The sequence below is a fragment of the Hibiscus syriacus genome, unplaced genomic scaffold (assembly GCF_006381635.1).
Source record: "Hibiscus syriacus cultivar Baekdansim isolate YM2019G1 unplaced genomic scaffold, ASM638163v2 tig00116959_pilon, whole genome shotgun sequence".
NCBI classification, from domain to species: Eukaryota; Viridiplantae; Streptophyta; class Magnoliopsida; order Malvales; family Malvaceae; genus Hibiscus; species Hibiscus syriacus.
Window position 1 is genome coordinate 146,282 of NW_024063485.1, and position 10,306 is coordinate 156,587.

Consider the following 10,306-nt stretch of genomic DNA (forward strand, 5'->3'; position numbering starts at 1 on the left):
AGTGGATGTAAAACGGATTTGCTTTCCTCGAATGAAGATGGAGTGTTGCTTGGGCTTGGAAATATTCGCATAGAACTCCTTAACTAATGAGGCGTTCACCAAACCAGGATGACGGGCAAACTTCTGCCACTTGAGTGGCGTCACGATGTCCATAACTTCGGGTCCAAAACCACCATCGGTTTCCTCAGTAAAAATAAATCCTAACTCAAAAAAAAAGTTTTCGGTTCTTGAAGTTTTGGAATCGAGCCTTAGCCTCATCGTTCTCAAACTGTTGCCAAGCGGTCGTGTCGGTTGGAGCCGGTCTTGAGCTCACCATTTTCAGTGTTTTTGATGTAAGAAAATATGAAAAAGGAAGAAGCTTTTGAAAGCTTTAAAAACTTGGATGTATTTCGGCTATGGAGAAATATCAAAGAAAGAAGATGAATGAAAGAAAGAGAAAAGGTAAAAGTTAAAATGAAAGAGAAAAATTAATAATGAAAGATAAAAGAAAAAGTTAAAAATTTGGGAGGGAAAAGTAGGACGGTTAAGAGAGGAATTAGTGGGTGGGGGTTGTGCATGTATAAGGAAGGAAAAAAACTGCCAAAAGGTAATGATGGTGATAGGACAAGTCTGTGGAAAGAGAAAAAGAAATGTCAGAAATTAAATTAAATAAAAAGAAACAAATCAAAAGAATATATCTCCAATTAATGCTTTGTCCTTTCCTCCCTTTGGTAACCGCTCCTTGTACGGTTTGCAGCAATGTGGTCCCTACAAATCAGATCAAAAATTAATTACAAAATAAAATAAAATAAAATTAAAGAAAAAAAAAACTTGAATGTTAAATTTTATTTTGCACAGACACAAATTCCATGTCGAGGCATCGAATTTTGGTTCTCCTCTGGGCACGCTTCAGTATCGTGCAGCCGTAACACGTCCTTGTTGTGCGGTGGTGGAATTCCATTATAGGCTTTCAGACGCTGGCCATTGACCTTGAAGATCTTCCCATTATCTATTCTCTTGATGTCAACAGCTCCATTGGGATAGACATAATGCACCTCAAATGGCCCTGACCATCGAGATTTTAGCTTCCCAGGAAAGAGTTTAAGTCTGGAGTTGTAAAGCAAGACTTGTTGCCCCACATGAAAATGCCGTGGCATCAGTTTTTGGTCATGCCACTTCTTGGTTTTCTCCTTGTATATCCGAGCATTCTCATATGCTTGTGCTCTAAACTCTTCCATCTCATTAAGTTCTAATAATCTTTGCTCCCCAACTAGTTGAGCATCGAAATTCAAACGCTTGATAGCCCAATAAGCTTTATGTTCAAGCTCAACCGGGAGATGACAAGCTTTCCCATATACTAGCTTGAAGGGTGACATCCCCAAAGGATTTTTGAATGTTGTTCTGTACGCCCAAAGTGCTTCATCCAACTTTGGCGACCAATCCTTTCGCTTTGGGTTCACCACTTTCTCTAAAATCTGCTTGATCTCTCGATTAGATATCTCAGCTTGGCCATTTGTCTGCGGATGATATGCCGTGGCAATCTTGTGTCGAACTCCATATCTCAGCAATGCCTTGGCAATCAACTTGTTATCAAAATGGGTTCCTTCATCACTGATGATAGCACGAGGTACTCCAAACTGAGTGAAAATATACTTGTGCAAAAACTTGAGTACGGTCTTGGAGTCATTCTTTGAAGTTGCTATTGCTTCCACCCACTTTGACACATAATCCACAGCAAGCAATATATATAATTTTCCTTCAGAAAATGGGAATGGTCCCATGAAATCAATGCCCCACACATTAAACAGCTCTATCTCCAAAATATTTTACAGCGGCATCTCATGTCGTCTGGAGATGTTTCCAGTCCGTTAGCATCGATCACATCCTTTGTAAAATGCTTGGGCATCTCTAAACAAAGTTGGCCAGTAAAAGCCTGATTGCAGGACCTTAGCAGCAGTCCTTGCTCCACCAAAATGGCCTCCACTTGGAGCCGAATGACAATGGTAAAAAATATCACTTTGCTCCTCTTCATGTACACATCGTCTAATGAGCTGATCGGCACAATGTTTGAACAGATATGGCTCATCCCAAAAATAGTGCCTTGCATCGTGCTTGAACTTTTTTTTTAGCCTGACTATTCAAATCAAAAGGCACAATTCCACTAACAAGAAAATTAACAAGGTCAGCCTACCACGGGATTGCAGCAGCATATAAAATTTTCTCATCAGGAAATTCCTCTTGGATATCTACAGTGTCATGGCATTCAGAATTGTTCTCTAGCCTAGATAAGTGATCAGCAACTTGATTTTCAGTTCCTTTTCTATCTACCACCTCTAAGTCAAATTCTTGCAAAAGTAAGTTCCACCTAATAAGTCTAGGCTTGGCATCCTTTTTGTTCACTAAGTATTTTATAGCTGAATGATCAGTGTGAACAATAACTTTAGTGCCTATTAGGTAAGGTCTAAATTTATCAAAAGCAAATATTGCGGCAAGTAATTCTTTCTCAGTGGTGGTGTAGTTCAATTGTGCTTCATTTAAAGTGCGGCTAGAGTAATAAATAACATGAAAGATTTTACCTCGGCGTTGCCCCAAAACAGCTCCTACGGCATAATCGCTTGCATCACACATCAGTTCAAATGGTGATGTCCAGTCGGGAGGGACTACAATGGGTACCGAGATCAGTTGCCGCTTTAGCTCAGTAAACGCGCCGAGGTATAATTTGTCAAACACAAAGGGTTGCTTTTGTTGAAGCAATGTGCACAAGGGTTTAGAAATCTTGGAGAAATCTTTGATAAATCTTCTATAGAATCCAACATGTCCAAGAAAACTTCTTATTTCCTTGACCGAAGTTGGTGGTGGCAATTTTTCAATCACTTCAATCTTTGCCTTGTCCACCTCAATACCCTTGTGTGAAATTTTGTGGCCTAATACAATACCTTCAGTCACCATGAAGTGACATTTTTCCCAGTTTAAGACCAATTCAGCCTCCTCGTATCTCTTGAGAACTTTTGCTAAATTGCCGAGGCATCGTTCAAAATCATCCCCACAAACAGAAAAATCGTCCATGAAGATCTCCAGAAAATCCTCAACCATATCTGAAAATATAGCTTTCATACAGCGCTGAAACGTTGTCGGGGCATTACAGAGTCCAAAAGGCATCCTCCTAAAGGAAAAAGTGCCATAGGGACAAGTAAATGTAGTCTTCTCCTGGTCCTCTGGTGCGATGGCAATTTGATTGTACCCCGAGTACCCATCCAGAAAGCAATAGAATGCTTTGCCGGCCAATCGATCCAACATTTGGTCGATGAAAGGTAGAGGAAAGTGGTCCTTCTTCGTAGCTTTGTTGAGTTTTCTATAGTCCATACATATCCTCCATCCGGTCACAGTGCGAGTGGGTAATAGCTCATTATCCTCATTCGTAACCACCGTCGTGCCTCCTTTCTTCATAACACATTGGACAGGGCTCACCCATGAGCTATTGGAGATAGGGTAGATCACTCTAGCATCAAGCCATTTCAGAATTTCTTTCATCACCACTTGCTTCATAACAGGGTTGAGTCTTCTTTGTGGTTCAATTGAATTGCCGTGGCAATCTTCTAGCAGAATCTTGTGCATGCAGATCGTGGGACTAATGCCTTTCAAATCGGCCATAGTCCAACCAATTGTTTTCTTATGCTGCATCAAAACACTTAACAAACTTTGCTCTTGGTTAGCAGTAAGGTTAGCGGAAATAATCACCGGTAAAGTCTCATCGCTACCTAAGTAAACATATTTAAGATGCCCTGGCAAAGTCTTAAGCTCTAGATTGGGTGCATGCAATAATGAAGGCTTAGGAGAAATGAATTCATCAAAATACAGAGGTTCAAAATTCATAACTGATCTAACTTGTACTAAGCTAGATTGCTCCTCCAAAATTGGAAAGTCGTCGGACTCCACTAAGCTTTCATCATCCACCCAATATTCATTTTCTGTTAGCTGAATGAAGTTGTCCTGGCAAAGATGTCCAGTCTCTTCTTCAATCACTGAGTTCAATTCAGAAATGCCTTGGCATTCTTCAGTGTCATCAACATATTTGAGCGTTCTAAAAACATTGACAGTCACACACTGATCAGCCACTCTCATGGTGAGTTCACCTTTTTCACAGTTTATCAAGATACGTCCAATGGCTAGGAAAGGTCTTCCCAGAATGATTGGTGCCTTGGCATCAACTTCGCAGTCCAGAATTAAGAAGTCGACTGGAAACACAAACTTGTCCACCCTTACTATGACATCCTCGACTCTCCCTTCAGGTTTAACATGGGATTTGTCGGCAAGTTGTAAAATAACTGAGGTGGGTCATGCATCTCCTATGCCAAGCTTCAAGAATATCGATTTCGGCATTAAGTTGACATTTGAACCAATATCACATAAAGCCTTTCTAACGAAATTAGCTCCAATTGAACAAGGAATAATGAAGCTGCCCGGATCATTTCTCTTTGGCGGCAACTTACTCAATGAAGAACAAAATTCTGTTGTCGTGGCAACAGTCTCTACTTTCCTTTTCTTGGTACAGATGTCCTTCAGAAATTTGGCATACATCGGCATCTGTTCAACAGCTTCCAAGAGAGGTATATTGATATGGAGCTGATCAAGAATGTCTACGAACTTCTTGAACTGAACTTCATCATTGTGCTTCTTCAATCTTTGCGGGAAGGGTAGGGGAGGGCTAGCTTCCATAGCTGTAGGAATAGAATTTTCTTTTGCCTTGGCATCAGAATCTGGTACCTTGGCAGAATCCTCCTCCTTGTCCTTCTCAGAAACTCTATTATCTTGTAATTCAGCTTCAGTAGTGGGATTAGAATCATCTTGTTATGGCCCACTATCCTTGACTTGTCGATTGATTTGTGTTCCACTCCTAAGAGTTAACACATTGCAATGTTCTTTTCCAGGCCCTTTAGTGACTTCAGTATCACTTGGCAAACATCCTTGCTGACGCTCTTACAATGCCGTAGCAATCTGACCAAGTTGACCTTCCAAAGCTCTCAGAGACGAGCTATGGCTTTGAAGTAAGGCGCCTTGACTATGAAGTAAAGCTCCTTGATTCTTAATTGAAGTAGAATGGTCTTGCAGCATTGTCTTCGTAGTAGATATGAATTCTTGAATTGTAGCTTCTAAGGAACTTATGCTCGCTAAAGATGAAGCTCCTTTGTTAGCATTATCCCATGATATAGCATTTTGGTAACCTTGAGGCTCATTGTGATTCTGCTGCCTAGTAGGTTGATTAGCATTGTGGGCTCCTTGATTTCCCCATGAAAAATTAGGATGCTGACGCCATCCAGACTCATGGACTAAGGATTGTTGCTGCCTCGATTGTAATTGCCTACAAAGTTGATGGACTCATGGTTGGTTGGGCATTCGCTCTCGTGATGATTGCCTTGGCATAACAGACATGCCAGACTAGTTGTTTTCACTTCCTTCACATCAGTAGAACATTGTAAGTTCTTCAAAATATTAGTAATAGCGGAGAGTTGAGCGGACACCGAATCTTTGGCTTCTAACTCGAATGCTCCAGGTGCTCTCCTCCCACTCCCAAGTCTTGAGGAAGGAAATTGATAATCATTGTTAGCAATTCTGTCCAAGATAGCAAACGCCTCCGTAGGTGATTTGTCCAGCAATGTCCCATTTACCGAGGCATCCAGTAACATCCTCGTGGGTGCATTGACTCCATTATAGAACATGACTACTTGAGTCCAATCATGAAAACCATTATTTGAACACTTTCGAAGCAAACTCTTGTAACGATCCCAATACTCATACATGGATTCGTCATCGCCCTGGCGAAAAGATGATATTTCATTCCTTAGCTGCGTATTCATGTTTGGTGGGTTGTACCTCAATAAGAAACTCTTGCAAAGATCGGCCTATGATTCCATCGAACCGGCTGGTACACCACTCAACCAAGCCCTTGCTCGATCGCGCAATGAATACGGAAAAAGCTTTAATTTCAGAAAATCCTCATGCACTCCTTCTTGGCGGAAAGAATCACAAACTTCCAGAAAATTGCGAATGTGCTGCCTAGCATCTTCAGTTGGCATACCCCCAAACTGCCCAATGGAATTCAACATGTTGAACATGACTGCTTTCAGCTCGAAATGTGCAGCTTGAATTTTGGGTGCCACAATCCCAGGATTCAGATCATCCAGCATTGGATTTAAATGATCTCGAATAACACGAGGCCTGATAGCAGGTTCAGCATTGTTTAATGCCGCGGCATTCTGATTTCCGTCATCTTGACCAATGCCTTGGTTTCCAATCTGATACATATTTCCTTGAGCACGTCTTCTTCTTCTAAAGAGTCTTTCAATCTCAGGTTCTATTGGTTCCAAAGGCTCTTCAGAATTTCTTCTAGGCATACACTAAATAAACCTGAAAAATAAAACAAAAATATCAAGTAAACTTTACAAAAATAAAAATGCAAAACAAAATAAAATGCTCTGGCAAAACTAAATAACTTCAAGCTGCCAATCCCCGGCAACGGTGCCAAAAACTTGTTCGCGTGTTGTGAGTACTATAAAATATACGCAAATAATGTGTAAGTATACACAATCGCTCAAGTAATATAATGATGAGTGAGTATCGTCTCCACAAGGATTGGGTGAAATCACAAAAGTCTAACCAAAGCAATGCAATATTCTATCTAAGTATAGTTAGTCTTGATATATACAAATGTCACGGCAATGGATATGTGTATGCTGGTGGATGCGGATTGATGGTGTGATGGTGTAGCAAATGGAAATGTAGTGGCAATGATGGATGTTTAATGTTGAGTATGGTGAAATGTTGAGGCAATGAGAAATGGTAAAGACAGTAAAAAAATAAATAAAATAAGAAGAAAATAATCCTCACGTGACAAGCTTCCAATGAAATGAATGGTAAGGATTGGTCTAAGGTTGCTAAACTTATTTCTCAAGTATATTTAAGCTATCTTGTCTTTACTTACTCGACATGGCTTTCCTAAGGTGTTCAAAAGAACCTAACAGAATAGGATGCCAAGGCATCTGCTCTCACTCAACGATGTTGGACAGCCTACCCTATTGATAAAGACACCCTTTATAGTCGTTGAAATCCTATCCTAGTCTCTTCCGAGATCTAAGGGATTAAGTTATAATATTCCTAGGCCGGTTCAAAGCCCCTTGAAAATACCATAACCCATTGCTTATGAGGATCTTATCTTGCGTTTCTTTCGAATATTTACAAGTATTTTTAGCTTAGGATTCTTCCGAATACCTAACCTTCATCTAAGAGATGGACATTTCCATGCCTCTTACAAGCCTAGATGGTGAAGCATTCATAAGCAAAGCAAATAAAGAACCAAAATAAACTTAAATATACCATTAAAAATAAAGTTTAAACAACCATTAAATCAACCACTACCAAATAAGTTAGTTCATGGTGGGGTTCGAAATATCCAAACACAAAGTCATGAAAATATTCGTTCCAACAACCCACAAAATAATATAAAAATAACAGCAAAAAGGGAAGTGAGAAGAAGCCTTCGACGCGCCACCGGAGGTCTCCTCTATGCCACCACGAACCACCTAGCTCGCTAGCTCCTTTCGGCGCCTAGCTTGCTACTCCTTGGAGCTTTATCAATGGAGGAATATCCCAAGGAAGAAGAAAGGAAAAGAGAAAATAAAAATGTGATTTTTCTCTGCTCTATGCGTGTGCTCTCTGTCCTTTTTTCTTCTCTCCCATGAGGTGTCATATATAATAAAAATATCTAGGGGTAATGATGAGGTTGTTGGGTGCAAAATACCCCTCATACCCCTAGAATCACATGTTGTGCATGAACCTTATCCTCAAAGTGGCAGTGGTCCATTGGCAGCTCTAGCAGGCGGTTACAGCAGTCCTTCACGTGCAGAGACAGCTGTCTAGTGCCAACTGTCCTTATGCAGAAATATCTTTTTGTCTTTTTTTCTGCGCCAGAAATGCCAAGGCATTTCAATATGCTTTAGCAACGTGTGATGCCGCGGCATTACTTCCCAAAGAATCCTTTTTCTTGCTATTCCCTGCACACCATAGACAAACTGCACCTTTCCCTCAAACAGCACCATTAAGAAATAAAATAGCACAACCACCACAAATGCAACTATATGCAACTACATGATCCTAAAATGACTAAAATGAGCTTTTAAACAAACAATAACTTAAGTGAAAAAGGCTTTAAAAGTAGCCTTCTTAGGAAGTTAACAGTGAGCTTTACGGGCTAAAACAAGCACCAAGGGCATGGTATAGCCGAATCGACAAGTACTTCCAAGAGAATGGCTTCAACAAATGTCCCTACGAGCATGCTCTATATATCAAGATCAAAGATGAAGATATTTTGATCGTGTGTCTTTATGTGGACGATTTGATCTCCACCGGAAGCAACCCAAACATGTTTAATGAATTCAAGGATGTGATGATGAAAGAATTCGAGATGACAGACATGGAGCTCATGGCGTACTACCTTGGCATTGAAGTTAAGCAACAAAATGATGGAATTTTTATTTCACATGAACGCTATGTAAAGGAGATACTGAAGAAGTTCAAGATGGAGAACTGTAAGCCAATAAGCACACCAGCAGAATACGAGATCAAGATGACCAAACATGAAGAAGGCGAAAGTGTAGATTCAACATTCTTCAAAAGTTTGATAGGAAGTATACGCTATCTAACTTTCACGAGACCCGATATTCTTCACGCAGTTGGATTGGTTAGTCTCTACATGGAATCTCCAACAACCACCCATTTTAAAGCCACAAAGAGAATTCTTCGCTATCTGAAAGGTACAATTGACTTTGGCTTGTTCTATTCAGTTTCTAATAATTACAAGCTTGTTGGATATAGCGACAGTGATTGGGGTGGAGACATAGATAATCGAAGGAGCACTACTGGATTCGTATTTTTCATGGGAGATATTGCGTTCACATGGATAAAAACAACCGATTGTCACATTGTCCACTTGTGAAGCAGAATATGTTGCTGCTACCTCATGTGTTTGTCATGCAATTTGGCTTAGAAATCTATTGAATGAGATAGGTTTGATATAAGAAGAGCCTACCAAGGTTTGCGTCGATAACAAATCAGCCATTGCCTTATCAAAGAATCCAGTATTCCATGATCGAAGCAAGCACATCGACATTCGCTACCACTATATAAGGGAGTGTGTTGCAAGAAATGATGTGGAAGTTGAATACGTGAAGTCACAAGATCAAGTTGCCGATATTTTTACCAAGCCACTGAAAAGTGAAGACTTCATAAGATTAAGGAACTTACTAGGGGTCACAAGATCAAGTTTAAAGGGGGGTGTTGGATCATAAACTTGATCCATTATGGGAGCCTAAACCCAAACCCAAACTAAATTGATGTCATTGCTTACATCATTTAAGTAAAGATGTCATTGCTTACATCATTTAAGTAATGATGTCATTTGTTGACGAAAACGGGTAAAGAAAACAAAAGAACACGAGAATTTTACGAGGTTCGGCAATGTGCTTACGTCCTCGGTGCCTAGGCAGCGCTAGAAGTTTTATTCAATGATTTTTTTAGGTCTAGGTTACATCTCTATTTATAATAGAAAACCCTGGTACATAATTACAAAATTAACCCTATACCGTACCACGGGGACGCAGCCCCCGCACCCCCAACCCACATAATTTGTAACCCCACAACGAGACTTTCTTTGTAAGGACAGTTGAAGTTCACTTCGCCACTCCGCTCCATCTCTTGTCCTCTTTACTGGTATATTTATGAGCCATACCTAACAAATCTCCACCTTGGCGAATATCCTGCCCCTTGGAAACTTCAATGTGGGTTGGGTTACCTTGCTTCTTTAACAACTCGAAACATTCAACAAGTCCAAGCAATGCTTGAACTTGTCTGTCGTAACTGGCTTGGTGAACATATCAGCGGTATTCTCATCAGTATGTACCTTCTGAAACAAAACCTCTCCAGATGCAACCAACTCTCTGATCTTTTGGAACCTTACATCAATATGTTTAGTTCTAGCACGATACACCTGATTCTTAGCCAAGTGAATAGCACTTTGATTATCACAAAGCAACTGAACTCCACCTTGTTGAACACCCAACTCCTTCACTAAACTAGTAAGCCATAAAGCTTCTTTTGCAGCTTCAGCCGCCGCCATGTACTCAGCTTCAGTTGTAGATAGAGCCACAACAGATTGAACAGTAGACTTCCAACAAATAGGCCCTCCACCAAGAGTAAAGACATACCCTGTCGTAGATCTTCTATTATCCAAGTCACCTGCATAGTCTGAATCCACATATCCTACAACCAAATGATT